Source organism: Gorilla gorilla, chromosome 12 (assembly GCF_029281585.2).
Source record: "Gorilla gorilla gorilla isolate KB3781 chromosome 12, NHGRI_mGorGor1-v2.1_pri, whole genome shotgun sequence".
In the NCBI taxonomy this organism is placed as follows: domain Eukaryota; kingdom Metazoa; phylum Chordata; class Mammalia; order Primates; family Hominidae; genus Gorilla; species Gorilla gorilla.
Window position 1 is genome coordinate 127,869,760 of NC_073236.2, and position 26,501 is coordinate 127,896,260.

General features: G+C 42.2%; 1 long non-coding RNA gene, 1 other non-coding gene and 1 pseudogene across 2 annotated transcripts in view; 1 reads left to right on the plus strand and 2 right to left on the minus strand.

Annotated features, from left to right (window-relative positions):
* LOC109025773 (uncharacterized) overlaps positions 1-26,501 on the minus strand; it is a 45,786-nt gene that overhangs the window by 10,700 nt on the left and 8,585 nt on the right. The gene's annotated exons all lie outside the window — the stretch shown is intronic.
* LOC115933624 (small nucleolar RNA SNORD18) lies at positions 11,796-11,865 on the plus strand. Its single transcript, XR_004069491.1, has one exon. It is a non-coding gene; the product is annotated as a small nucleolar RNA SNORD18 (small nucleolar RNA).
* LOC101141206 (hsc70-interacting protein-like) lies at positions 17,488-18,656 on the minus strand (annotated as a pseudogene).

The following is a 26,501-nucleotide window of genomic DNA, read 5'->3' on the forward strand; positions in this document are numbered from 1 at the left end:
CGGATTTCATTTTGTTCTCAATATTTGTCTGCTCAGCCTGGGTGGTGGGCTTCACATGTAGAACAAAGTTGTCCATTCTTTCTCAATTCAATAGTGTGGATCTCATGATTTCATTCATTCCCTCAACCAACCAACCAATCTTCATGGGCCTTCTCTTACTGTGCGGCTCCCCTCATAGATGCTGGGGCATAAAGATCAGTCACTCCAGAGACGCTGCCTTCAAAGCTGCTCTGCCATGGCTCCTGAACTCACACTAAATGTTGTGCTGTCACCAAATGAACATAATGATGAGTCCATTGAATGTTAATTACAGCATGGAGTAAACTCAGCTATACCATGTTTCATTGTCTACTTTTCTTGATTGTCCAATCTGTAACCCACTGACCAGCCATAAATACTTATAATTATTTTCTTTCATCATGCTCAAAACCACTAATTAGAGTAATTACTGCAAAGTATAGTTAACATGAATCAAGCTGGCATGAATCAAATCATACCCTATTCCCCATTTTGGTTTTCCTTGAGGTTCCTCAGTCTTGTCTTAGTTTCCCAGGCCAAGATCCACCCAATGTGCTGAAACGTTTCAATTACCTGGCTAGGCCACACTGTCCTATCCACTGTGACTTTAGGCAGGGTAAACATTGATAATAAATGAATATTTCCATAGATTCATATTTGGCTGGTCAGATCTCTGATAATTTCCAACTCCCTTGTAACCAACTACACTCTCTCGTCTCATGTAGCTTAATTTTATGGCCTGGATTCCAGGCCTGAAGGCTTGAGTGTCTGTTGCTTTGTCATGATAGTCCCATTAGCATGAAGATTTATTTTTAGAGACATCGCCCCTGGCACACAAAGAAAAATGGTGTACAGTAGTAAAAAGAGCTCAGCCCATAAGACGCGCATGCAGTGCAGGGCCCCTGGCACTCATTCACTGTGGAGCGTGGGGGAGTCACTTCAACCTGCTGAGCCTGGGATTCCCCAGCAGTACAGGTGAATGCTGACACCTGTCTCAGAGGATGGGTGGGGTGTGGATGCGAGGGTGCCTTATAAACTGTTAAGTGCTCTCCAGTTGGAATTATTTTTACTCTGTAAAGCTCTGGCCATGTTGTGAATAGGGAAAGAAGTAGTAGAGTCCATAAGGAAAGAAATGCATTTCATGGAAGATGCTCTGCTTTTAAGTTCATAGGTGTTTCAGTGGTGGTGATGATGGTGGTGGTGTTTCATTTTTGATGGGTTTATTGTTTCAGAAAATCCACCTGCATCCTCAATCATCCTTACTTATGCACTAAAATCAGTCTACAGAAAGCAGGCTGGCAGGTCCCCTTCCTTGCCCTCAGGTGGTAACACCTGCCTGAGCTGCACATGACACTCCAGACACATCTGTTCCCACTGCTCCCCCACACCCCACTAACACGGTCATAGCCAAGGGCTGCTGCCACTCGGAAGCCAATTTACAAGGAAGCCCGTGAGGCTTAGGCTCCAGGACCCTTCACTTGGGCAGAACCTTTCCAAAGCTCCAAACCCCATTTTGTATTCACAATTTTGTATTCTGTTATGGACTGAAATGTGTACCCCTAAATACATATATTGAAGCCCTAACCCCAGGTACATCAGACGTGACTGTATTTGGACATACGGTCTTAAAAGAGGTAACTAAGTTAAAATGAGGTTAATAGGGTGGGTCCTAATCCAATCTGACTGGTGCCTTTGCAAGAAGAGATTAGTATATACATGTACTATGTATCCACAAAAATTAAAATAGCATAAAATAAAGAAACGTTAGGATGCAGACACACACAAAGGAATGGCCACATGAGGACACGGGGAGAAGACAGCCACCTTCAATCCCAGAAGAGAGGTTCAGAAGAAACTAACCCTGCCAACACCAGGAGCTCAGACTCCCAGGCTCCAGAATCTCTGCTGCTTCTATAACGTCTGTTGTTTAAGCCATGCAGCCTGTGGTACTTTGTTTCGGCAGCCAGGGCCATTTGTCTATTCTTTTTTTCAAAGGTCGCCAAAAATGTAAAAACACCAAGCACCACAGAGCGTGATCCACCTCAACATGCTGTAAACACATGATTGGCTCACACGCCAATGTCGGGCCAGAGCTGATCAGAAACTGAGGTGTGGGAAGACAGTGGGAGAGAGATGCATTTTACTGCAGAGTGAGAACGAGATCTTCATATGGCGAGGGGAGAACAGTTCCTGAAACAAAGGGCTGGGCCTCAGTTTGACTCAGTTTCCCTCAGGGCAGACCTGTTCTCGAGTCCTGTGCCATGCACATCCCCCACTCAGCTTCCGGTTCATTTAGTCACATGTGCCAGACACCCCGTGTGCAGGTGCCCAGCACCTATCCCTACTCCACCAGTGTGAGTTCTCTTTCCCTAGGTCTCTGAAAGGAACGGACAAGCCGAGCTGGGAAAGGGCTCCCATCAAACTGACAACCGCAGAAAATCAGAGCATTTTCTGGAAGCCTTTCTAAAATTCCCAGCTCACAGAGCAAAGGCTACCAAGGTTCTGAGTTAGGAAAATTACAGGCTGTTTAGCTTCTCAAGTTATTTTATAATCACTGAATGGAGAGAGAAGTAGATGGTAGCATCTACCTGAGAACTGTAAAAGGGAAAAAAGAGGGCAGAGATTAAAAACATGTATGATTTATCTCTCAGAAGGAAAAATAGATCTTCAAGTATGACAGTTAGCATTTGGGTGGCATAGTGTGCAAAACACTTTCAGCTTCTCTGTCTCATGTAATGGTCAAAACGACCAGACAAATCAATGACCTTATCATTATCCCCTTTTACTAGATAAGGAAACAGAGCCCCAAGTCTGCACAAACAGTAACATCATTGAATTCTGGTCCTTTGAATCCAAACTCTTTTGTCATCATAGCATACATTTATATATAGCCCCTCCTACGTGTGCCTGTGAAATACTTTGTGCTTACTATTTTTAATGAGAAAAACCATAAAATGATTTTTTTAGTCAAAAACACATCAGGGATCTCTGTTTCCTAATATTCAGACTCAGGCTGACCCCTTAGGCCACTTGAACTTGGCTTTGGAGTCCTCCCAGGTGAATGGAGCCCTCCTCTTCCTCTCCTCTGTGCCCCACACCCTACAGTACCTGGCATACCAAAGGTGTCCTCAAAGTTTGCTAGGTCCTGATCTCCCTGCCTGTGGTTTCTCAGATCCAGACCCATCTTTGGCTTCGATTCCTGCCCTCAGCCCCCCACCCAACTACCCTGCTCCCAGAATTCCATCCTTCCACCTAGGACTTCCTGCCCCTCCATCCTCAACAAGCAGCCGGGGATGAGAGCCCTGCTGCCTCTGATCCGACCACTGCAGGTGACACCCTCTCCTGACTCACCCCTGCAGCCTTCCACCCACCTGACCTGGACCCTTCTCCTTTCACAGGCCCTGGTGGCTCCTGCTTCTGTCATGACGAAGCTGACCACCCACCTCTGGTTCTCCCAGGCAGGCCCTAGCCCTCCCTGATAATGAGAATAAAAATAACTGGCATTTACTGAGTCCTTACTATGAAACAGATATGCAATGGACTGAGTGTTTATGTCCTCCCCAAATTAATATGCTGAAATCCTAACCCCAAGATGGTGGTATTAAGAGGCAGGATACCTGGGAGCCATTAGGTCATGAGAGTGGGATCCTCATGAATAGGACTGGTACCCTTATTAAAGGGACCCCAGAGGGCTGTCCCGCCCTCTCTCCACCATGTGAGGACATCATGAGAAGACAGCTGTCTGCAGGCTGGAAGAGGACACTCACCAGAACCTGACCCTGCTGGCACCCTGATCTTGGACTTCCAGTCTGCAGAACTCTGAGAAATAAGTTTCTGTTGTTTATAAGCTGCCCAGTCTATGGTACTTTGTCACAGCAGCCCAAACAGACTAAAACACAGATATTACAAAAAGTGCTTCCTATCCACCATCTCATTCAACCCCTACCAAATCTATGATCTTGTAAATGGTATATATATACGTAAATGGTATATATATAGACACATACATACATATTTTAGTTAATACTTTTAATTACATGATTGTAATTATAAAATTTCCACTATTTTATATTTTGTATAAAACCAGTTTCAACTCACATGATTTTCAAATGTGACAATATGTATCAAACTACACATATATGAAACGTTTATAGGCCATTAGGAAGCTAAATCTTAAAAATACCTTCAGGAAAATAAACATTCATTCAACCAGTTCTCTTGGCTTTAAAACATATGATTAGAAAAGTACACTATAAAAAAATCAGGACAATGATTGATCAATACTGATAGTTACATTTTAAAATGGTATATATTTTAACCCCTGGGTTAGGTACTACAAGCTGCATTTCATGAAGGAGTAAACTGAGGCATAGGGAAGGGAAAGGGTGTGGCTCAGGGACAGGTAGCCAGGAACAGAAACAGACCCCTGATGTGCCCTGCTATTTGCACAGCCTCACATCTCTACAGATGCAGAAACAAAGCCAAGGTTTGTAATGGTGTGACCAAAACCACACACATCACCCTGAGCAGACCCAGGGCTCTCATCCCAGGCTATCTGTCCTCCATGGACTCTGCCCTCCATGTTCTGCTGTCTCCCTACATGGAGAGGGTTTGGGGCAAGGTTATGGCTCTCAGGTATGACCAGGATAAATTGAGTCTGGGGCTGTGCTTAGACCATTCAGCTCAGCTGATATTTTAAGAGGCAGGGTAGAGTCAGGGAGCTGGGCCAACCATTGGGGTTTGTTCAAGGAGAAGTCACATGACATGGTTCAAGACGGAAGGAGGAAACTGATAGGGCCTGAGCTGGCGAAAGGGGAGAGGAGAACTGGGCAGCCCAGACATGAGCAGGGACCAGGTACAGGTGCCGCTGATGAGTTTCTCCAACGCAAACATGTTGCTTTGGGTTCACTGGCTCAATTAGACATAGAGTGACCCTCCCTGAGCCTTATTTTAAAGGACCCAGAGAGGGCCAAGATTGCCTTTGACCTAAGTACCTGGGGTAACCTAAGGATCCAAAAGATCTCACCTATAAGTATTGAGACGTCATCTAAACCCACTTAATAAACCATAGACCATCTGAATGGCGAATTTGGCTTTTATAGCCTCCCCTGCATCTCTGCCCAAAGCGAACCTGGAAATGGCACTATAAGGGCCTGTAGAAGAGGAATGCTAGAGTCAATCAGCCCAGCTTGGCTCTGAAGGAAGGTCTGGCCTGCACTTGCACACCTGGATCAAATAATTATGAATCATACCTTTATTCCCAAATAGAAGACCTGAAACCCCACCAAGGTCTGCTTTGGGGTTTGTTTTGATGGAGTAACATAGCCACACCCCAGGGGCTTGGCTCACTCATTCATGGAGACAAGTCTTGGAAAATGTTTTATGTTTGCAAATCTTTGAGTTCGATGAGCTGTGACGATGTTTGCCCAACACAGCCGGTCCTGTGTGCCCGGGCTTTGGGCATTGCTCACACACCAGTGGCATTTCAGCACACGCTACACCCGTAAATATAGATAGCATCTGCCCCGAAGTGTTCAAGGGCTTTGTTATGGTTGTTATCATGGAGGGTTGTGGTTTTCTTTTATTTTATAAAACCCACAAAATGATTGTTATGCTTTTCTAACAACAACAATACAATGTTGTTAAAAAATTTTGAGCTGGGATTCAGATGGCCCGGGTACAAGGCCCAGCTCTGAATTTACTCTCTTTGTAACTAGGAATAAATCAACAAGCTGCTGTGAGTCTCAGTTTTCTCATCTGTAAAATGGGGATGACAATATTCATTTCCTGGATTGAGTGTATGCCCTTCCTGTTTCCCATGGATAAGGCCCCAAATCAAAGCTTTCATGAAAGTATGTGAATTGCAAATCACTGTATAAGTGGAACATATGACATTTTTTCTCAATTTTAAACTCAATGAGATATGCTGCACTAGGTCAGGTGACACATGCCTGAAAGTTAAAGCCACATAGATAATTGGACATGTCAGAGGAAAGTCTCTAATCTGTAAGTTTATCTATAAGGCTGTAAGAACCAGCTATTGACTCCTTTTTATGCACCACATATGACTAGCCATTGAGAATGCAGCGCTAAGTAGCATGGTTTCCCTGGAGTGAAATCCACAGTCCAAACTTTAGTGAATAACTAGAACCTAAAAGTGTTAAGAGCTGTCATAAAGAAATGGTGCCAACCCTATGAGGAATGAAAGAAAAGGCCCTCCTAGAGGAGGGGACAACTGTGCTGGATGCTGAAAAGGGAGGAGAAAGTTGCTAATAAAGCCAACAAGCCAGTATACACAAGACAAAGAAAATGGCCCAGGCATCGCAGAGGAGTACGCTGAGAAAGATGTGGGCTTCCTTCCACAGTGCTGGGTTGGTGGGGAAAGGGGAGCTGCAATGGTGTACGAGGGGCAGCCCAGCTTTCCTGACACACCCAGCCACCTCACTTGGTAGGAAGGTGGGAGATTTCAAGGAGAGGTGATGAGGGGTGAGAAGGGGCCAAAGACTGGGTGTGACAAGGGGCTGCTGAAGAGAGATGTGGTCAGGAAAGGCTTCACCCACTCAGCAGTGAAGAGAAGAGGTGATGCCACCTCCACCTTTGCTATGCCCCTTTTATCTTAAAGTCTTGATGCATGGCAAGGCACCAAGCTGCTCAGAAGCAAACCGAGAACTGCCCAAACGTGAGCTTCAGCTTTGTAGGAGGTGGGCTCCAGGAAGCATGTGACTGACTCTGCAGTTGGTGCTCCCCAGGTGACATCATGTAAAGGAAAGTTCAAGTTTCAGTGTTGCAGAGTAATTTTATCGCTCCCTTTTTGCATCCTAATTGGTGGCTTTTGAGCCATCTTCTCTCAGCTCTCATCTTCTCCAGCTGCAGAGTAAACCAAGGCATGAGAATGGGCAGCTTGGGCACATTCGCTGGGCCTCGTTCCCTCTGGTGGATAAAGTGCCTTCTCCTTAAACCAGAACCATCTGTGAAAAATGACTGGGAGGCACAAAAAGTGCTGGAACCACAAAATTCCAGCTTCGGTTTTGGCTTTCTGGCAACAAAAGAATAAAAACACAGTTCTTATTTCTCCAAATATTTCTTTCTCCACTGTCTGCTCCGGCCTGATTTCAGTCCCTGACGAGGCAGCACTGATGCCTCTGTGGCCCACTCCCTCTGCTGCCTTTGGAGATATTGCTGGAATGCACGTTAAGGTCATGGTGTTGGCTAGGAATAAAATGAGTTTTTCAAAAAGGACAAACTTCATAAATCCTGGCTTGTTCCTACACAGGTGTATAGAAGAAACAGAAGAAATGTTTTTTTCTGTGTTTCTGTCTTGCCAAGACCCAAAAATGTAAACCAATTTTTGTCCATAGAAGGTGTCTGTTAAAGGACTTGAAGTGAGTCCAGACAAAGGCAGGTTGTGAGCTATTAAAGTGTCTTGCCCAATATCTGCCAATAATGGCCATCAAGGCTCCTCACACAGCATCTGCCCACGTTATTATAATCGGGCTGCCTGTGCGTCACCTGATGAAGACCGCAGCTTGGGACGACTGGATGGGGTGGGACCAAGATATTTACAGAGATGAGAGAGGGATGTTGGAAAATTCACTCTCCTCCACACCACAAGAAAGTTTAAAGATCCAAACCAAACCAGAGCTCGTTCAAGTGTTAGGAGATGTAAAATAATGTGGTTTGGGGTGCACAAACGTTTTTAGCTATAAATACCTTCTAGATTGTTCCAATGCATTGAGCCAAAACCTAAATGCTGTGAGGTTTCAACCAACCGAATGGTTCCTTAAATAAACACCATGCAAGGACAAAAATTACCAAAGTGAATTTGAAAGAGCAGAGACTGACTCTAAATGGATGACCTGAGTGAGGAGGGTGTGTCCAGGCCTTCCATAGCAAGTGTTAGCTGGGGGCCTTCGGCGGGCTAGGCCCTGGTCAAACTCATTCAACTCCACACCTGTGTTCACCCTTCCACCAGGAATCCCATGAGAAGGACACTGGTGCCCTGCACTGTAAAAAGGAAAAACCCCAAACTCCAAAAAGTTTAAGAAAATCAGCTCCCAACTGGAAGTTGCTTTGGTCTGACTCCAAAGCCTACCATCCTCCACATGGGACCCACTGCCCCCATTCCATGGGTCTGTTCCTCCATTGGTGTTACCCCTTCAGGGCAAAGACACTGTCCCCTTTACCTAACGCTTCTCGGTGCCAAGTGGCATCTGGGATATTGGACATTGTCTGAGTTTCCTGGGGCTATCATAGCAAATCACCATAGACCTGATGGCAATACACAGCAGACATTTATTCTCTCTCAGTCCTGGAAGTTAGAAGCCTAAAACCCAGGTGTCTTAGGCTTGGTTACTACTGCGGGCTTTGAGGGAGAATCCATGTCCTGCCTCTCTCCTGGCTTCTGGGGATTTACCACAAGTCCCTGATGCTCCTTAGCTCATGGACACGTCACTCCCACCTCTCCCTCCATCTTCACATGATGTCCTCTCTGAGTCTGGGTTTGTGTCCTTCCTCTTCTTCTTAGAGGGGCAGCGGTCATATGGAATTAGGGCTCATCCTGATTTCATATGACATCATCTTAATTTAATTATACCTGCAAAGACCCAATTTCTAAATCAGGTCACATTCACAGGCACCTGGGGCTAGGAATCCAACATACTTTTGGTGGGACAGAAGTCAACCCGTAATAGAGATAATAAATTCATATTTCTTGAATGAATCAAAAACCAAAAAGATCCTGCAGTGGACGCAGTGCTCTGGGAGCCTCTTTGAGCACATCGGGTCCCTGAACATTGCTGCTCTATCTTCCTCCCATGGCCTGAAGAAACCAGTCAGGCTGCCAAAGCTCACACCATTCTGAGAACTCCAGTGTCTTGATGGAATAAGAGAAACCTTTTCACCTATAAGGCATCACACCCCATTCCCTTTCCCCCTAAAAAAAAAGGACACTTTTACAATGCCACAATGGAGGCAGAAGCTTCCAGAAAGAGTAAATACATGAATCTAAGAGCCACTTTTTGACCTATGACTCAGAGTACAGAAAGAATGCTTGGTATCCTGAAAAAAATTCACTCAGCAGGAGTAAACACTAAACCTCATCAATTTTTTAAATGTAGCAATTACTTGTATAATACCTATCAACCAATGACATTAAAAAGAAAGTAGTGCAAGCTTAGACTTCCACTACTCCGGCTATAAAATCTTTTTTGTTTTGTTTTTTAATAACTGGTTTTTCAAGAATGTTATACTTATAAACACATATACATTTTATGTCCTACCTCCAAGATAGCTCCAAATGAGAATGTTACTAGCCAAGAAGCTAACATCAACAAAAATGCATAAAAACTGGTTAATAAAGCCCACATTAAGGGAACAGTAGAAAGTAGCTAAGAAAATGTAAATTCATTCAGGAAATAAGCATTTGCATGTACTGTTAAATATAATTTCCACCAGGTGCATGAAGCACATGAGTAATTATAGACCAAGAAAAAAAAAGTGATAACCTTTTCTCCGCATGGACGCCACCTCCTTTGGTTATGAGGCAGTGCTTTGAAGAGTTAAATGCCCTCTGCAAATGCCACGGGGTGGTGTTGCTGTTGCCTAAACTGTTCCTCCTCACAGCCTGGGCTGCATACAAAGCAATTGCATAGGAGATATTTTACCCTCCCTTTTCTTTCATCTCTGTGGAAATACATGTTTCATTTAAGCCTGTGGTGCTTGGAACATGTTCCAAAGAACCCCACGTTCTAACAGCAAAATCAAAGAATGCTTGTCTTTTCCCAGCTTGCAGGGAGAACAATAAGTAAACGAGTAGAAATTTCTCACTGTTAAGTGTTATTCTATAATTTTTTGTTAAGTGTTATTCTATAATTTTTTCCTAAGTGTTTGGAACTCACTATCTCTAGCCTACTAGGAAGTCCTGGAGATGACCAAGCAAGCGAGCATCACACCACCCCAGGGTCCCCACAGTGCCACGTGCAGGCTACCCCTCACTGCCTGCCAGGAGGGGTAATGCCAGCTTGCATTTGCTTATCAGTCCCCCCACCCCACTCTGAGGGCGATGACAGCAGGGCTCCTCTGGGCACTAGTGCATGTCCCAGGTCTTGGCACCTGTGTGCTGGCAGTGAATGTTTGCTGTAAGAATGAGCAGATAAAAATGCAAATAAAAACCACAATGAGATATCACCTTGCACTCATGTGAATGGTCACTATCAGAAAACGCACACACACACACACAGACACACACATAAAATAACCATTGGCAAGGATGTGGAGAAGCTGGGACTCTTGTGCATTGCTGGTAGGAGAGTTAAACGGTGCAGCCATTGTGGAAAACAGTATGGCGGTTCCTCAAAACATTAAATACAGAATTTCCACATGATCCAGAAATTCCACTTCTGGGCATATTTCCAAAAGAATTGAAAGCAGGGTCTCACACAGACACTTGTGCATTCATATGCACGGCGGAATTATTCACGATAGCCAACAGGTGGAAGCAAACCAAGTGTTCATCGGTGGATCAACAGAGAAACAAAATGTGCCACATACATCAGTGGAATATTATTCAGTCTCCAAAGGGAAAGAAATTCTGACACACCACAACACAGATGAACCTTTAGGACATTATCTTAAGTGGAGTAAACCAGTCCCAGAAGGACAAATATGGCATGATTGCACTTACGTGAGGTACCTAGAGCCGCCAAATTCATAGACACGAAGAGCAGAATGGTGGTTGCCAGGAGTCGGAGTGAGGAATGAGGAACTATTATTAAATGGGGACAGGGTATCAGTCTGGGATGATGAAAAGACTTGTGGAGATGGATGATGATGGTTGCACAACAATGTAAATGTACCTAATGCCGCTGAGCGGCACACTTAAAAATGGTTAAGTTGTAAATTTGATGTTAGGAATAGTTTACCAAAATTATTTAAAAAGAAGCAGATGATGAATGTCAACATTGAATGCATTCTCTCATAGGCACATGGCTTCTAGCAGCCCCATCACCTAACAAGCTTTAGAAATTTGACTGCAGTTAGTAAACTACAACTGGTAGGTATTTTAAGAATGTTAATTAAAAAAAAAACTATAACTTGTTTTTAATACAGAGATCTAGAAAGCCGGAAAATATTGGTTTATCATCCCACCACTCAAATAATCCCAACTGAATTTTTTTTTTTTTTTTTTTTTGAGATGGAGTCTCGCTCTGTCACCCAGGTTGGAGTGCAGTGGCACGAGCTTGGCTCACTGCAAGCTCCGCCTCCCAGGTTCACACCATTCTCCTTCCTCAGCCTCCCAAGTAGCTGGGACTACAGGCGCCTGCCACCACACCCAGCTAATTTTCTTGTATTTTTAATAGAGACGGGGTTTCACCATGTTAGCCAGGATGGTCTCGATCTCCTGACCTCGCGATCCACCCATCTTGGCCTCCCAAAGTGCTGGGATTACAGGCGTGAGCTACCGCTCCTGGCCGCAGTTGACCATATTTTTTAAGGTTAAAAATAATACCCTGCACTGGATGAGGCTGCTCAGTGGTGTGCAATGTTTTAAAATGAAAAGTACATACATCTTTCCATTCTTGGTCCCTCCCTCAAACGATAATCACTATCATCAGATACTTAAGGCATGCTTTTAAGAACAGCAACAACACACACTATGCTTAGACTTAATGTTATGCTGGCACATATGAATGCATTTATAATTTTTAATTTTCACTTGGCATGTTTACCTTTACATTGTGTTTTTACACATTTTATTTTATATTTACATTTTTAAAATGTGTGTATGATGAGATTTCACTTCATGGTCTGTGTTTCTGAAACACATGATGTTGTGGAAGTTCTGATTTGTGGGGGGGGAAATTATACAATTTGGTCCATATGATGTCCAAATTTACAGTATTTTAAATCTTCCCCTGAAAATATTTTTAGAGATTTTTCCATATTAAGATATATGAAGCTACCTGATGACTGTTTAATATTCCTGATTAAACATTTAGACTGCTTCCAAGCTTGTTTTCCTTTTGTTTTTTTTTTCTTCATTCTAGCAAGTATTCATAGCAATGAAATTTGTAGATCAAAATATGAGCAATTTGTATTTTAACAAACATTGGCAAATTACAATCCATAATAGTAGCAACAACTTGCACCCCCATAATTTGTGGAGAATAGATGTTCTCCACCCCATCAGCCAGTCACTAGCAGCACTTCCCATGAGCCAGTGTTTTAATGTTTACCTTCCTAAGGAAAAAACACGGTAATTCATAATTTTTATTTGCATCTCGTTAACTAAGAGATATATTGAACACCTTTTAAATGTACTTGTTCATATTTCTTTATTGGGTTTTCTATTAATTTATAAATGTCTTATTGGTGGGCTCTTTAAAGATGAAGAAAATTAGCCTTTCATTTGTCGTATTTGTTGCAGATCCATTCCCCAGATTTGTTTGTTTTCCTTTGTTTGAACTCTTCTGTGCCAAACAGAAATGCAAAATTTGTATATAGTCATATGTGTATATCTTTTCTTTTATAGCTTCTGGGTTTTCTATGCTGCCTAGAAAGACTTTCCCTTCTCCAAGTTTAAAAATAAATACACTGAAACTTTTAGACAGGCTCTCTTTGATCTGTTTGTACAAGGGTGAGCCAGCGGTATTGCCTTGAATGGGATAAGATATAAGATCATGAATGGGAATGTTAAGGCCAGCTATTAAAATGGAAGGGAATAATACTTATATCAATTCATTTTCAACAAGCATGACAAGATAATTCAACGGAGGCAAAAACTGTATTTTCAACAAATGGCACTGGGACAACTGGATGTTTTACAAAATTGTTGTTTTAAAACAATATGTGGCCAGGCATGGTGACTCACGCCTGTAATCCCAGCACTTTGGAAGGCCGAGGTGGATGGATCATGAGATCAGGAGATCGAGACCATCCTGGCTAACACGGTGAAACCCTGTCTCTACTAAACATACAAAAAATTAGCCAGGCATGGTGGCAAGCACCTGTAGTCCCAGCTACTGGGGAGAATCGTTTGAACCCCAGAGGCAGAGGTTGCAGTGAGCCGATATCATGCCACTGCACTCCAGCCTGGAAAACGGAGGGAGACTCCATCTCAAACAAACAAACAAACAATATGTAAAACATGAAGTTGGACCACTACTTCACAGGTATAAAAAATCAACTCAACATGGATCATATACCTAAATATAAACGCTAAGATTATTAAACTTATAGAAGAAAACATAAGAGTAACTCTTTGTGGCTTTGGGTTAGGCAATGGTTTCAATCCATATATGACACCAGGAGCACAAGTGATAAAGGGAAAAAAATAGATAAATTGGAGTTCACAAAAATTCAAAACTTTGGGGTTTCAAAGAACATCATCATAAAGTGAACATATAACCCATAGAATGGGAAAAATTACTTGCAAATCACATTAATAAGGGATTTGGTTCCTGAATATCCATATATATGTGTGTGTGTGTGTGTGTGTGTGTGTGTATGTATGTGTGTGTGTGCGTATATATATATATATATATATATATATATATATATATATACAATCTCATAGAATGCAACAAAAAGACAACCCAATTTTTTAAAGGGCAAAGGATTTAAATAGACATCTCTTTAAAGAAGATACATAAATGACCAATAAGCACATGAAAAAACACTCATCATCCTTAGCCAATAGAAAAATTCAAATAAAAAATACAATGATATACACTTTACACCCACTAAAATGATGAAAATAAAGAAGACAGACAAAATACCAGTCCGCAAAAGTATTGTAAAGCAAAATGAAAAATAACATGTTTTGGCAAAGATGTAGAGAAATGGGAACACTCATTCATTGCTGGGTGGATTGTAAAATGGTAGAGTTACTTTGAAAAATAAGTTTGGCAATTCCTCAAAATATCAGACAGAGTTACCATATGAACCAATAATTCCATTGCTAGGTATATATCCAGGACAAATGAAAACACATGCCCTCCTAAAAATTTGTACATGAATGTTCATAGCAACATTATTCATAATAGTCAAAAGATGGAAAAAACCCAAGGGTCCATCAACAGATGAATATGTAAACAAAACGTGGTATGTCCACACAGTGGACTTTTAAGCAGTATAAAAAGAAATGGAGTACCAATGAGTGCCACAACATGGACGAACCCTGAAAGCATCATGCTACCTAAAAGAAACTGGTCACAAGAGACTATATCTTGTATAATTCCATTTATTTGAAATGTTCAGAACAGGTAGTTTCATAGAGTCAGAAAGCAGATTTGTGGTTGCTTAGGGTTAGGTGGGGCCTGGGATAATAGGGAGTGACTCAATGCATATAGGATTTCTTTCCAGGTGATGGAACTGTCTTACAGTGGTCATGATTGCACAAATCTCTAAATATACTAAAAACCTCTAAATTGTATACTTTACAAGGGCAAATTTTTTGGCACATAAATCGTATCTCAATGACGTTGTTATTTACTTCAGCTTTATTTTAAAAAACAAGCGGTGGGCCATAGTTTGGCAACTTCTGTACTAGTCTATAAAAATCTACAAAATGTATTATGATAAAAACTGAAAACGCTAGAGCTAATATGTGATAAGAAAGGAAAATGAGTGAGAAGAAGAAGGGAGGTGAAGGTCAGAAACTGCTAGAGACATAAAAGCTCTGAGAATGACTTAAGGAAAAAAAAATCACCTTTCTCTCTTCCACATATACAGACCTGTAGACAAAATGCTTCATCATCCAGGAGAAAACATCAGATTTAAAAGGAAGAACCTGGTGAGGTTTGTCCCAGGCATCTGTGGAGTGGACCAGAGAATAAGTCACCACACAGGTGTGGAACTTGGCTCTCACTGTTTCCTAAATGGTGAGGCCTCGGCCAAGTCACTTGGTCACTCTGGACATCTGTTTCCTTCTCTCTGAAAGTGATATCTGTCTTTCCAATATTGAGCTCGCTTAGAAAACACTTGGAAAACCTTGATACATTATAAAATGTAAACATTATTAATAGAAAACTGATATTTCTCTGTTGGTGTGCCATGACGTATGGCTTATTTTAATTTTTTCTTAACATGAATTTAAATAAGCCCAGAGCAGAGTAAGATATCAATATTCATCTTCCAAATAAAATTTGATACCACTCAATCTAATAGACAGAAGTTCCAGTTCAAACCATGAAATCCTCAACAGTTTACGCACATTACTTGGGCCACAGTTTTACCACCTGTGAAGTGAAGTGGTCTCTTTGGTGCCTCTCAACCCTGCAGGTCGTAGATGTCAAAATGTTGCTTAGATGTCAGATTCAGAATATGCTTGTAATGGCTGCTATAATGAGTAACGCACATGTAAAGCCCTTGTATTTTTAAAAGTGATTCCCAAAAGGAAAAAAGTAAGTTTGATAGGATAGATGTGATCCCTGGAATAATTTAACTAACTCTTTCAGCTTTGCTTATCATGTTTATTATGACCCAGTGTTACTGTATTAGTCCATTCTCACCCTGCTAATAAAAGCATAAGACTGGATAATTTATAAAGGAAAGAGTTTTTGTTTTTGTTTTTTTTTCAGAAGAGGAATTTTACTTTTACCCACTTATGGTAATATTTGCAATATTAGAATATAATTAGGTTAAATAAATCAAATAAGGAATCCAGAAGAAACTGTTCTTGAGTTAAGCCAAGTACACACTGGCAATTTTGAGAGAGGAGAACTCTACACATTAACAAAGAGAACACACAAGCTCAAAGGCAAGTTTATACGGTGAGTGTTTTTAAAGGATTTAAAAAGCATGCTCCATCAGCATAATAGCTTTTTCTCATTTATGTAACATACGCATTTCTGTCTGCTTGGGTACAGCAAAGGGTTAGAACCTGAATAAACTTATTTGTGATTTCAGAAACGTGCTATTTTAGAAATGTACTCCATAGAATTTACTTCACTGCTCCTACCACTGATTCTTCAAATAAGCAAAGTATGGAAGCTCTTATCCCTTGAAAATGTTTTTAAACACTAGCACTTTAATTGAAACATTGGTAGAAATGTAGCAATGTCAGGTACAATGCCTATACTTAGTTTTATTTAAAATAAGAATTGAATGCACAATAGAAAATTTACCATTTTCTTTATCATTGGAGGGGAGGGAAGGAAAGCAAGCAGAGGTGGGGGTATGGTTACGCTATTTAAGGAAGAGCTGAATACAAAGACAATGAGTCTTTCATAGTCTCAACAACTCCACAATGAATAACTATGGATTATCTCATTTATAATTCACACTGGATCAAAAAAATTGGTTCCCTTCTGGATATATCAATTTAATTCAAACCTTATTATCTTCAGAATACAAAGATGAATACTACAAGATAAACTCTAACTGCAATAGGTATTTTCTAAGTAGAAGACCAGACACCAAAGGAAATCCCTCTTTCCAATGTCTTCTGATATGGCAAGATTTTGCCAGAATGGAAGTCTAACACTTAAATAAGCATTCTCATGGCCAAGAAAGTAACTACAGTTGTTGTGGGTATTACCCTACAATTACCATATGTATTACACATTAAATTTAACTCAGCATTAAATATGCCTGTATAATTATGCTGTTAATGATGATAGCAGTGATGATGCTGGTGGAAAAAGCCTGTCTTTAGCCCAAGAAAAGTAAGGGAGAAAAATGTAACAAGCAGAAAGCAAACACAGAGTTGGGCAATTTTTGACTAGGAAAGAGAATTTTAAGCATAGAAATATAAAAAGAAAAGTACTCCCTTATTTCCCTTATGTGGAAATAATATGAAATACTTATTAGATATACTGGACAAGAAGAGAACTAAGTACTCCAACTCTACTGCAGCATCACAAAAAAAATCATCTCTTCACCACAGTGTAAGATTTAAGGGCAACCTGCCCAAGGATGCATGTTACATAAAACACAGCAAGATTGCTGCTGCCCTGCCAAGTACTTCCAATCCCTACCCAGATCCTACTGAAATACGGGTGGTCCCAATTAGTTTTATTGAAATAAATCTTTAAAAAAAAAGGTAAAGCATTTAAAAAGACAAGTCCAAATGCATCAGGAACCACATATCCAACACAAACTTTATCCTCAAATGAGTTATGTTTGCCTCGCACTAATAACTTTTATTTCACTCAAATTAGAGCAATAATCTTCCATACATAAGTATCTTCCCTGCCCAATAGTTCAAAGAAAAAAATCCAAAATGATTAGTAAAGAAAAATATAAGAATTAACAGACCCTTTAAATTTGTTTTAAATATTTTGAAGATTTAAAAAGTGTATAAAGTTTGTAATTCCTAGTAGGAAAACATTATCTGAATGAATACCCTAATGGCAAACCACTGTAAAATGCTTCAGCTGCATTTGGGGGAGAGGGGTGGGGATTATCTCCAAAGCACCCCAGCTCTCTTGATGTACATGTCACAGGTACAATGGTTTGTATTATTGCGACATCGATAAGGTGACCTAGGTTGCTTTTCCTTCAGCAAGGGCTTTATTTATCAGAAGGTCATTACACTTGACCTCCAAACTTGGCTGACAATTTACTGATGAGATTCATAACCTTTGGGTTGCTCTGGTATTTTGACATATTTGCTGGGTTCTGAGCCACATCCTGGAAGGCCACCATAACTTCTGGATCCTGCATGGCTGCAAGAACCTCTGGATCACTAAGAATTTCATTGAGTCCAGGCATTCCAGCCATTCCAGGCATGCCCCCTCCCATTCCAGGCATTCCTCTGGGAAAATTGCCAGGCATTCCCCCAGGAAAGCCACCTGGAAAAGAGCCATACTGAGCTCCTGACTGCGGTCTGGCTTCTTCCTCCCTCTGGGCTCTCTCATGCTCTTCTCGAGCCTTCTTAATTCATTCTATTCTTTCTTTGATCTCTCACTCTTCACGTTTTTGCTCATACTTTCTCCGATGTTCTGCAATTTTCTGTGCCCTAGGTTGAACTTCTTTCAGCATTACACTAGCATCTTCATCATAATCCAATTTACAAGCAAGGGCAAGATCATGGGCTGCTTCTTCCCAGTGGCCTAGAAGTCTGTGTGCTTTTCCTCGCCACTTGTGAGGCTGAGCTGAATCAGGATTTATTTCAATGGCTCTGTCACAGTCTCGGATGGCAGCATTTGGCTTCTGTAATTTGACGAAGACACTGGCCCTCTTGGCATACAAAACAGCCAAGCGAGGATTCAGCTTGATGGCATCTGTGAATAAGTCAATGGCTTTCTGGAGTTCACCATCATTTAGGGCTTCAATAGCAGCCACTTTCTTATCATTTGCCTTATCCATCATCTCCTCCGTTATCTCTGCATTTTCACCTCCCATTTCTTGAGGGGCATCAGTGTCTGGTTCAATCACACCTTCTTTGTCAATTTCTAGATCACTTTCCTCACTTGATGGTTCGTCCGCCTTTAAGTCTTCCTCCACCTTCTTACCATTAGGTTTTTCTTCCTTGGCATTTTCTTCTGATTTAGCTTTCTGAGTAGCAGGTGGTACTTTACCCCCATGCTCTCCACCCACTCCCTCAGGAAGCACATTTCCTCGGTGTGCAGAAAGCTCGGATCCTGCTTACACATATTCACAAAGGCCCAAAGCTCGTTCACTTTGCGGGGGTCCATGGTAGGGATGTGGTGGGTGAAGCTGGGGGGCTGTGGCCTGGTTCCAGGCCCAGGCGCTGGCTCGGCGTGACCGCGCAGAAGGGGATGAAAGAGTTTTAATTGACTCACAGTACAGCAGGGTTGGGAGGCCTCAGGAAACTTACAATCAAGTGGAAGGGGAAGCAAACATGTTCTTCTTCACATGGTAGCAGCAAGGAGAAGAATGAGCAAAGGGGGCAAAAAGCCCCTTAAGAAACCATCAGATCTCATGAGAACTCACTCACTGTCATGAGAACAGCAGCACGGGAGTAACTGCCTCAATTACCTCCCACTGGGTCCCTCCCATGACATGTGGGAATTATGGGAACTACAATTTCAGATGAGATACGGATGGGGGCATGGCCAAATCATATCAGTTACTTTTAAGAATTTTATACATATATACACCAGAAAAGTGAATGGGATTGCAAAACTTACCTTGACACTAAACCAACTTCTAAGTTTGAGTATTGTGTTTTCATGGCCCACTTTGCCCCAACCTCTCATTTTTCTCAAACTTTTTTTTTTTTTTTTTTTTTTTTTTGGCCCTGCAGCCTCTGATCTCAGATTGTCCCCTACAGGCCACTTAGGTCTGATATTGCTTTGCCCCAGCTTTCTTGTAGTTCTCCTCTTATTTGTCTTCTCAGGGCCATACCTTCAGATTTAGACTTCCTACTTAGCATGGGAAGCATGGACACACCCTCACTTGCTATGGCACCTTACTACGCTAGGCATTGGCTGCCATACTTGATTGTATTAGCTCCTGTGTTCCTTTCCCTCTTAGCACAGAGTAACTTAGGTGTGTGCACCTATCAGGTAAGGAAAGTAGCAGGCAGAGTCATGGAAGCCAGGACATCAATTGCTGAATTGAGGCTGTACCATGGCCTGTCTCTGTGAATATTGTGGCAAGATATATACCCACCCAAAAAAAGCACTGAAAAACCTTCATAAGGGAAATGTATAGGGTGAGACACACGAAATGCATTCAAAAGGTAGTCTGGACTTGCCAGAGTCTCAAAGTCCTCTTTGAGGGAATTGGGAGAGGAACTAGAAGGAATTGTTGAGAACACACATGTGTTCTGATCTTTGCCCATTTTAGGGTCACCCACTAGTAAATTGTATGGATGTTCATAAAGAGGAGATGTATTTCTTCCATAAAACAGCGAGAATGCTAAAGTGTCACCAAGTCTTTCCCCTTCTGAATGCTGTCAGCTGCTAGATATCCTGCTACCAGCAGAGAAAATGCCTAGTGTGTCCACCTCACCAGAGTCCTTGACAGAGCAGTATTTGCTACCAACTATGTCCCACCTGTGCCGGTCCTGTGGGCAGCAGGAATCAGGCTACCATGGAAACTCTGCTTGTGACCAGCCCTATCAAACTAGAAGCAAATGAGGGCACAGGGCCTTTGATTGTCAGCTGCCCCACAGCTGGGGATCAGTTACCTATGTAGCCCTGCACCAGGTCCTTCAGGAAACCACATTGTACCTACGGTTCATCTTCCCAGCAGCCCTCCATGTCAATTCCCAGAAGGGGCTTGAGCCTTTGTTGCCCATCACTTACCCCAACACTTCTCCAGCTGTGGGACAGAGTCAAGCCTCGACTTACTGCAGGCTCCTCAGCCACATCTGACCTCCCCTTCCAGATAGTATTCAGCTCTGCTAAGAAATCAGGCAACCATCAAGCTTGGAGTTTTGCCAGGAGAAATTCAGAGAATTTCTCATATGAGTGAATTATAATGCTGGATAAACCACTCCTCCATCTGAAATGTCCAGTCCCGAAGACAGAATTAGCTGATTATCATGATTACTCTCATTTTTTGTTTTTAAATCTTCTTTTCCCAGCTCAGCACCCTGCCCAGTCTCCCTTTGTCTCTGGGGTGGTACTTCAAGTCCCACCACACCCTACGCCAGGGTTAATCCACACCCCTTGCACCCTAGAGCCAACAGAAATATCAGTGGTGAATTCTTGACTTGGATCCATAGCTATTATTTAATAAGCAATATCACAGAAAATGAGTCAAAAATCTGATATAATTACTCCTTGAAATTCCCACTGCAGCTGGTGCCAACAAGGTGTCACATTACAATTCAACAATCCAGTCTTTCACGGCTCTCACTGTGTCCCAGCACTGCCCTCCATGCTCTACAAGTCATACCTCATTTTGTTACTGAAACACTAGGGTTTCGGTCTAGGTTCTGCTGCTCACTGCACAGAAGGCCAATCACTGATAGAACAAGTACTGCCAGGGAAGAAGGCTTTAATCAGGTGCTACAGCTGAGGAGATGGGAGTTTAGTCTCAAATCCGTCTCCCTGGCTGACTAAAATTAGGGGTTTACATAGCAGGGAAAACATGTATCTACATGCATAAAAACAGGAATTAGGGAGGGGTAAGGAAGAGGAGCTGGTCAACAGGTAGCAGTGGTCGGTTAGGCAGTCATGATAGGTGAGGGGTCTGACTTCTCATTGCCCAGATGTGGTGATCTGGTACATTTCAGTTACTTGATACTATCTGAGTGGACTGACTAATGGTTTCCTGGGAAAGGAACTCAGATAAGACAACTGTCCGTTTCTCAAGTTTCAAGATGGGGAATGTCAATTTCTATGCTTATTCAAAATAAACTATAAATATCAGTTCTGTGGAGCAATTGGGTCAGTTTCAAATTACACCACATGCAACTCTGTTGGGGGAATATGATGAGTATCCCTATATCATGGATGAGGAAACTGAGGCACAAAGGCATTCGATACTTGCTCAAAGTCACACTACTATGGAGCAGTAAAGCTAGAACATGTCTGGCAGTCTGGTTAAAGAGGCTGTGCCTTTAACCATCATACCACACTGCCGTGTATCCAAAAGGGCAGTGTCACCCAACCCCAAGGAAGAAGGGGAGAAGCTTCAGAAAAAAACACTTTAAATGTGAAATGGATTTCCTCAGAGGTACCAATGGGAAAATTACATTTTCAGACACACAGCAAAAATTCTAAAAGAAACTTTATTATCCCCAAATCTTACTTACTTTGACAGCTACTCTTCTCTAAAATCTCCCTTCTCTGATTCATTTCTAAATTCTCTCTAAAATCTGTAGACCACCTGGCTCTCCAGGCCCTTTCTTCTCCCACTTCTTTCTTGATATTTTATGGAAAATTTGGACCTGTTTCTTGCCATTCTCCTTTTCAGTCATCTTCTTGGTCAACAAAACAAAGCCACCACAAGTATACAGGGTTCCGAGGGGAAAGGCTGTGAAGGCCTCTTTCATACCTTTACATCATAGTCACATTTATGTTCACTGGTTCATTTTAGGTAAGTCAGAACCTAAACACTGCCCATGTGGAATTTCCCCACCTCTTCTGAACACACAGGTATGCCCTTGACCTTGGCTGTCACCTCCATGTCAGGAGATGCCAGTGGCTGGCTCTCCCCAGCTCCCACTCCCTCCCAACTCCTCCAAATCCCATCCACAGCCTAAGGCAAGACTGCACCTTTGTCTCTCCCAAGGATACATGGAAAAACAAAATATCTTATTTAAGTTCTGCCTTCAGCTCTGCATTCTGACTTATCTCTTATTGCATCTTCCTATGAAAATCGTAATGGTAGCTTATACCGGGAGAATTGACAGTACTGACAGAATCAGTGGAGCCATGGACTTGGATGGGCTGAGTTCTAACAACATCACGATTTTGTACTTAAAACCAAGACTATCAAATCAGCTCTGTGTGGCCCTGTTACCTACCCAAGCCTAACTGCTCTCTGACCTCAGGCTGCACTGCCCCCCACCAGCCATGCCCTTCTCAAATATGGGTGAGGGATGAGCTGGGGAGATGTGTAGCCAGGTGGGGATAACTTAGCTGAAATTCAGGGCCAGGCACCTGTTCCCCTGATGCATCAACACCATCGCATTCCAGTAAAGAAACCTGGACTTCAGAATTGAAGTACTTTCCAGAAGTGAGTCTATTGAATTTCTTCCTTTATGCCCTGACAACCCCAGAAAGGGCCTTCAGAAGAAAGAGAATGATGTCAAATTAGAAAATGGTCATTCCTGTGACTTACCACCTCCATAGGAGACGGGTCTCAACCTCAAGAGGTGCGTATATCCCCCTGAGGATGAATGGAAATCTGCGAAGAGGCACAGAACATTTGAAGAACTATATTCTATGCTTGATATATTTGTAGTAAAACTCAAAATGCATGCATTTAAGCTACAACGGACATCAAGCAAAGCTTAAAATCTTGTTGGGTGGGGTAAGGTGGAATTTAAAGGGCAAGGAACACTAATCTACTATATGTCAGGCACGGACCTAGGAGCACCCTGCATGGTGTGGCATGTAACCCACGACAAACACATAAGGGAGGCAGTTCCACGAACTCAGTAACTTCATTCCCTAGAATTTGAATAATAGCACGATCCTCATAGAGTAAAAGTAAAACTTCAGTTGAATTACATTTAAAAGAGTTTAATTGAGCAATAAATGATTTGCAAATCAGGCAGCCCTCAAAATCACAGTAGATTCAGAGACACTCCAGATATGCCTCGTGGTCAGAACAAAGTTATAGACAAAAAAGGGAAGTGATATACAGAAATCGGCAGTGAGGTACAGAAACAGCTGGATTGGTTACAGGTTGGCATTTGCCATATTTAAATGTAGTTTAAACACTTAGCAATCGATGAGTGGTTGAAGTATGGCCACTGGGATTGGCCAAGACTCAGCTGTTGTTACAGGCACATACTCCTAAGTTAGGTTTTCAATCTTGTCTGCCTATGAAGTTAGGTTTCAGTTTATCCACAGGACCCAAACAGAGAAATACGGAGTCCTTCTCAGGCCATATTTACACTGCTTTAACAGTTTGTATATATACAAAGTGCCACACATATGTATGGCACCGGGAACAGAGCCTGCACACAGTAATCACAACATAATGACTCATTTCTTATCAGCTATCATCCTTTACAGATCATCATCATTTCATAGATGAAAAGGATGAGAGCCGTGCTCCCGCAGGGCAGCAGAGCTGAGACTTGATCCCAGGTTCTGAATCCAAATTCTAATCAATGCTACAGACCTGACTCTCTTACTTTTCCAAGAGAATATTCTAAATCGGTGGTTTAATCTCAGTTAGCAAAGTACCTTAGGAAAGTTGTTGTTTTAAAGAGCAAAAAGATCTCAGCTTGAAGTCAAAGAACTTGTGCTCAAATGCTGGGTAACAGAGGTGGAAGAAGAGGTATTGAATTTAGGTGGCTTGTGGGGAACTTGAAACGCAGGTCTGAGGTTCAAAAGAAATTCAAGGCTAGAAATATATAATGAGTTATTCATTTAGGGATATACGGTGAGTGAAGCCCTGGGAAAGCATGAGACAGACCAGAGAAAATGGGTAGAGTTTAAAGAGGAGGCAAAGGAAAGAATACAGGGAAGAACAATGACCTGCTCCAGGGAAATAAAGATTTAGGAAATGTCAAACGCACCTTGATATCGTCAGTTTCAAGGCACCATGGCGATGCACAGCAGAGAACGAGCACTCCTGTATAATTCTCCCATATAATTGCATCTCACACTTTCTACATAATACAGATTTGCTCTGAGATAAGCTATCTAGGACTTTCAATTTCTCTGCTGGCTCAGATCCAGCTTGAAGTTGGCATTTCCCAGAGTGTTAACAACCATGTCTGTATTTTGGTTCTGTACCTATTAGGAGTTCTCTGAAAATAGCCTCTAGCAGCTTCTGATCTGTCTTTCTGAATGTGACGCTGCGAACACTTGCAGCTGAATCTAATTTTCAACACTTCGTTTCTTCTGAGGAGAATCAGAGTGGGGGTTCACACTGGTTCCTTCAAAGCCTAGAGAGTGGCACCCTTGTCATCTTATGGAAGTCACATCACATCACAGAGCCGTGTTTGATGGAGGTTGGCAACAGCATGTTGCATACTTCTGTAGCGTAAAAGTTTTACACTGGTCAGCGTTAATTCTCAAGTGGGAATTCAAGTCAAATAGCCGTAAAAAAAGAAAGAGAGATTACTAGCATGTAACATGAATTCAAGTCCTCCTAAAAGTTGTGTTGAGGATTGAGTGCATTAAGGAGAACCAAAGTAAAATAGGGGAAAATAATACATAAGAAAACTAACATCCCATATGTGATAACTAAATATCTTAAAAGAGAAGGGTGGTAAATTCACTTTCCCTTCTATCTAACAAGAGCTATGAATATGCACTAGAATCCAGATGCTGTTCGGGCATTTGTGCACCTATTTTCTTTACTATTCATAACATTGAAATGAAATTTTTTACATTGTTGTGCAGATATAGGAACTGTTGTTCAGAGAGGTTAAGCGTCTCTCCACATCACACAGCAAGAAAGTATTAGAGTCAGGATTCACACACAGTTCTTCTGAATCTAATGTCCATTCTTTGCTGAGAGAACTTGCATTAAACTGCACAGAGATGAATCCCACACACCAATCATATCTTCTAGAATAAGGCAGTGTGCACACACTTGCAAGAGATTGAAATGACATGACAGAGTCAAGGTAAAGAGGCCAGTGTCAAAATGCAAAGACCTGTGAGTGGCCCACTTAACCTCAGGAGCAGAGAGGTCTGACCAGCTGCCTATCAGCTCTTAAAGATATGAAATGAGCAATAAGTATTCTCAAAAATATGAAAATACTGTGATGAGAGAGTATAGGAATAGGAGTGCTTGAAAAGTGAGGAGGAACTTGCTGCTGTGGAAGCTGAGTATCTGTGGGAATGAAATGGGAACTTAAGCTAGAAAGGGGTTAGGACTGGACCATGCAGAGCTGTGAGTGCCATGAACAGAGATTGGCTGTTACTTTGTAGGAAACAGAGGGACAGAGAGCCATTGAGGGTCGAAAGTGAGGGGTGTGTCTCAGATCTTGCACTGGGGCAGTGGAAAGGCTGGATGTGGAGGATGGAGGAGCAGGAAGTCTGATTTGGAGGTTATTGGAATGTGCTGCTTTTTGGCTGAACTGTTGCAGGCCCAGTAGAAAAGGAAGAAGGGGCAGAGAGGAGAGATACTGGCAGGAAGCAAGACGTGATGACTGACATGGGGCCTGGGAAGATGCAATGGTTGATGTTATGAACCAACCTGACTAGGCCACAGGGCACTCAGATATACGAATATTTCTCTGGGTGTTTCTGTGAGGCTGTTTTTGCATGAGATTAGTAAAGCAGATTGCCCTCCTTAATGTGGGCAATATTTGATCAGTTGAAGGCCTGAATAGAACAAAAGGGCTGAGCTTCCCCAAAGCAAGAGAATTCCTCCTGCCTAATGACCTTCACACTGAAACAGTGGATTTTTCCTCCCTTTGGACTTGAACTGAAATATTTGCTCTTCCTGGGTCTCCAACTTGCCTACTCACCCTAAAGATCTTGGGGATGTGTTAGCATCCATAATCATGTGAGCTAATTCCTTTTAATAAATCTCTTTCTATAGACACAGACACATATCTGATTGGCTCTGTTTCTCTAGCGAACCCTGACTAATACAAGATGACATCCAAAGTCTAGCCCAGGTGAATTGGTAATTGGTGGTGGCAGTCCCAGAGATCAGAGGACAAGTGGGTTCAGGGAAAGACAGGGAATTTAAATCAGACATAAGGTCTGAGGTGGATAAGAACTAGGAGTCTGTTGGATGCATGAGTCAAAAACCCAGGAGAGAGGCAGGGCGTGGTGGCTCAACGCCTGTAATCCCAGCACTTTGGGAGGCTGAGGTGAGCAGATCACTTGAGATCGGGAGTTCAAGCCCAGGCTGGCCAACATGGTGAAACCCCGTCTCTACTAAAAAACAAATAAATAAATAAATAACCAGGCATGGTGGCA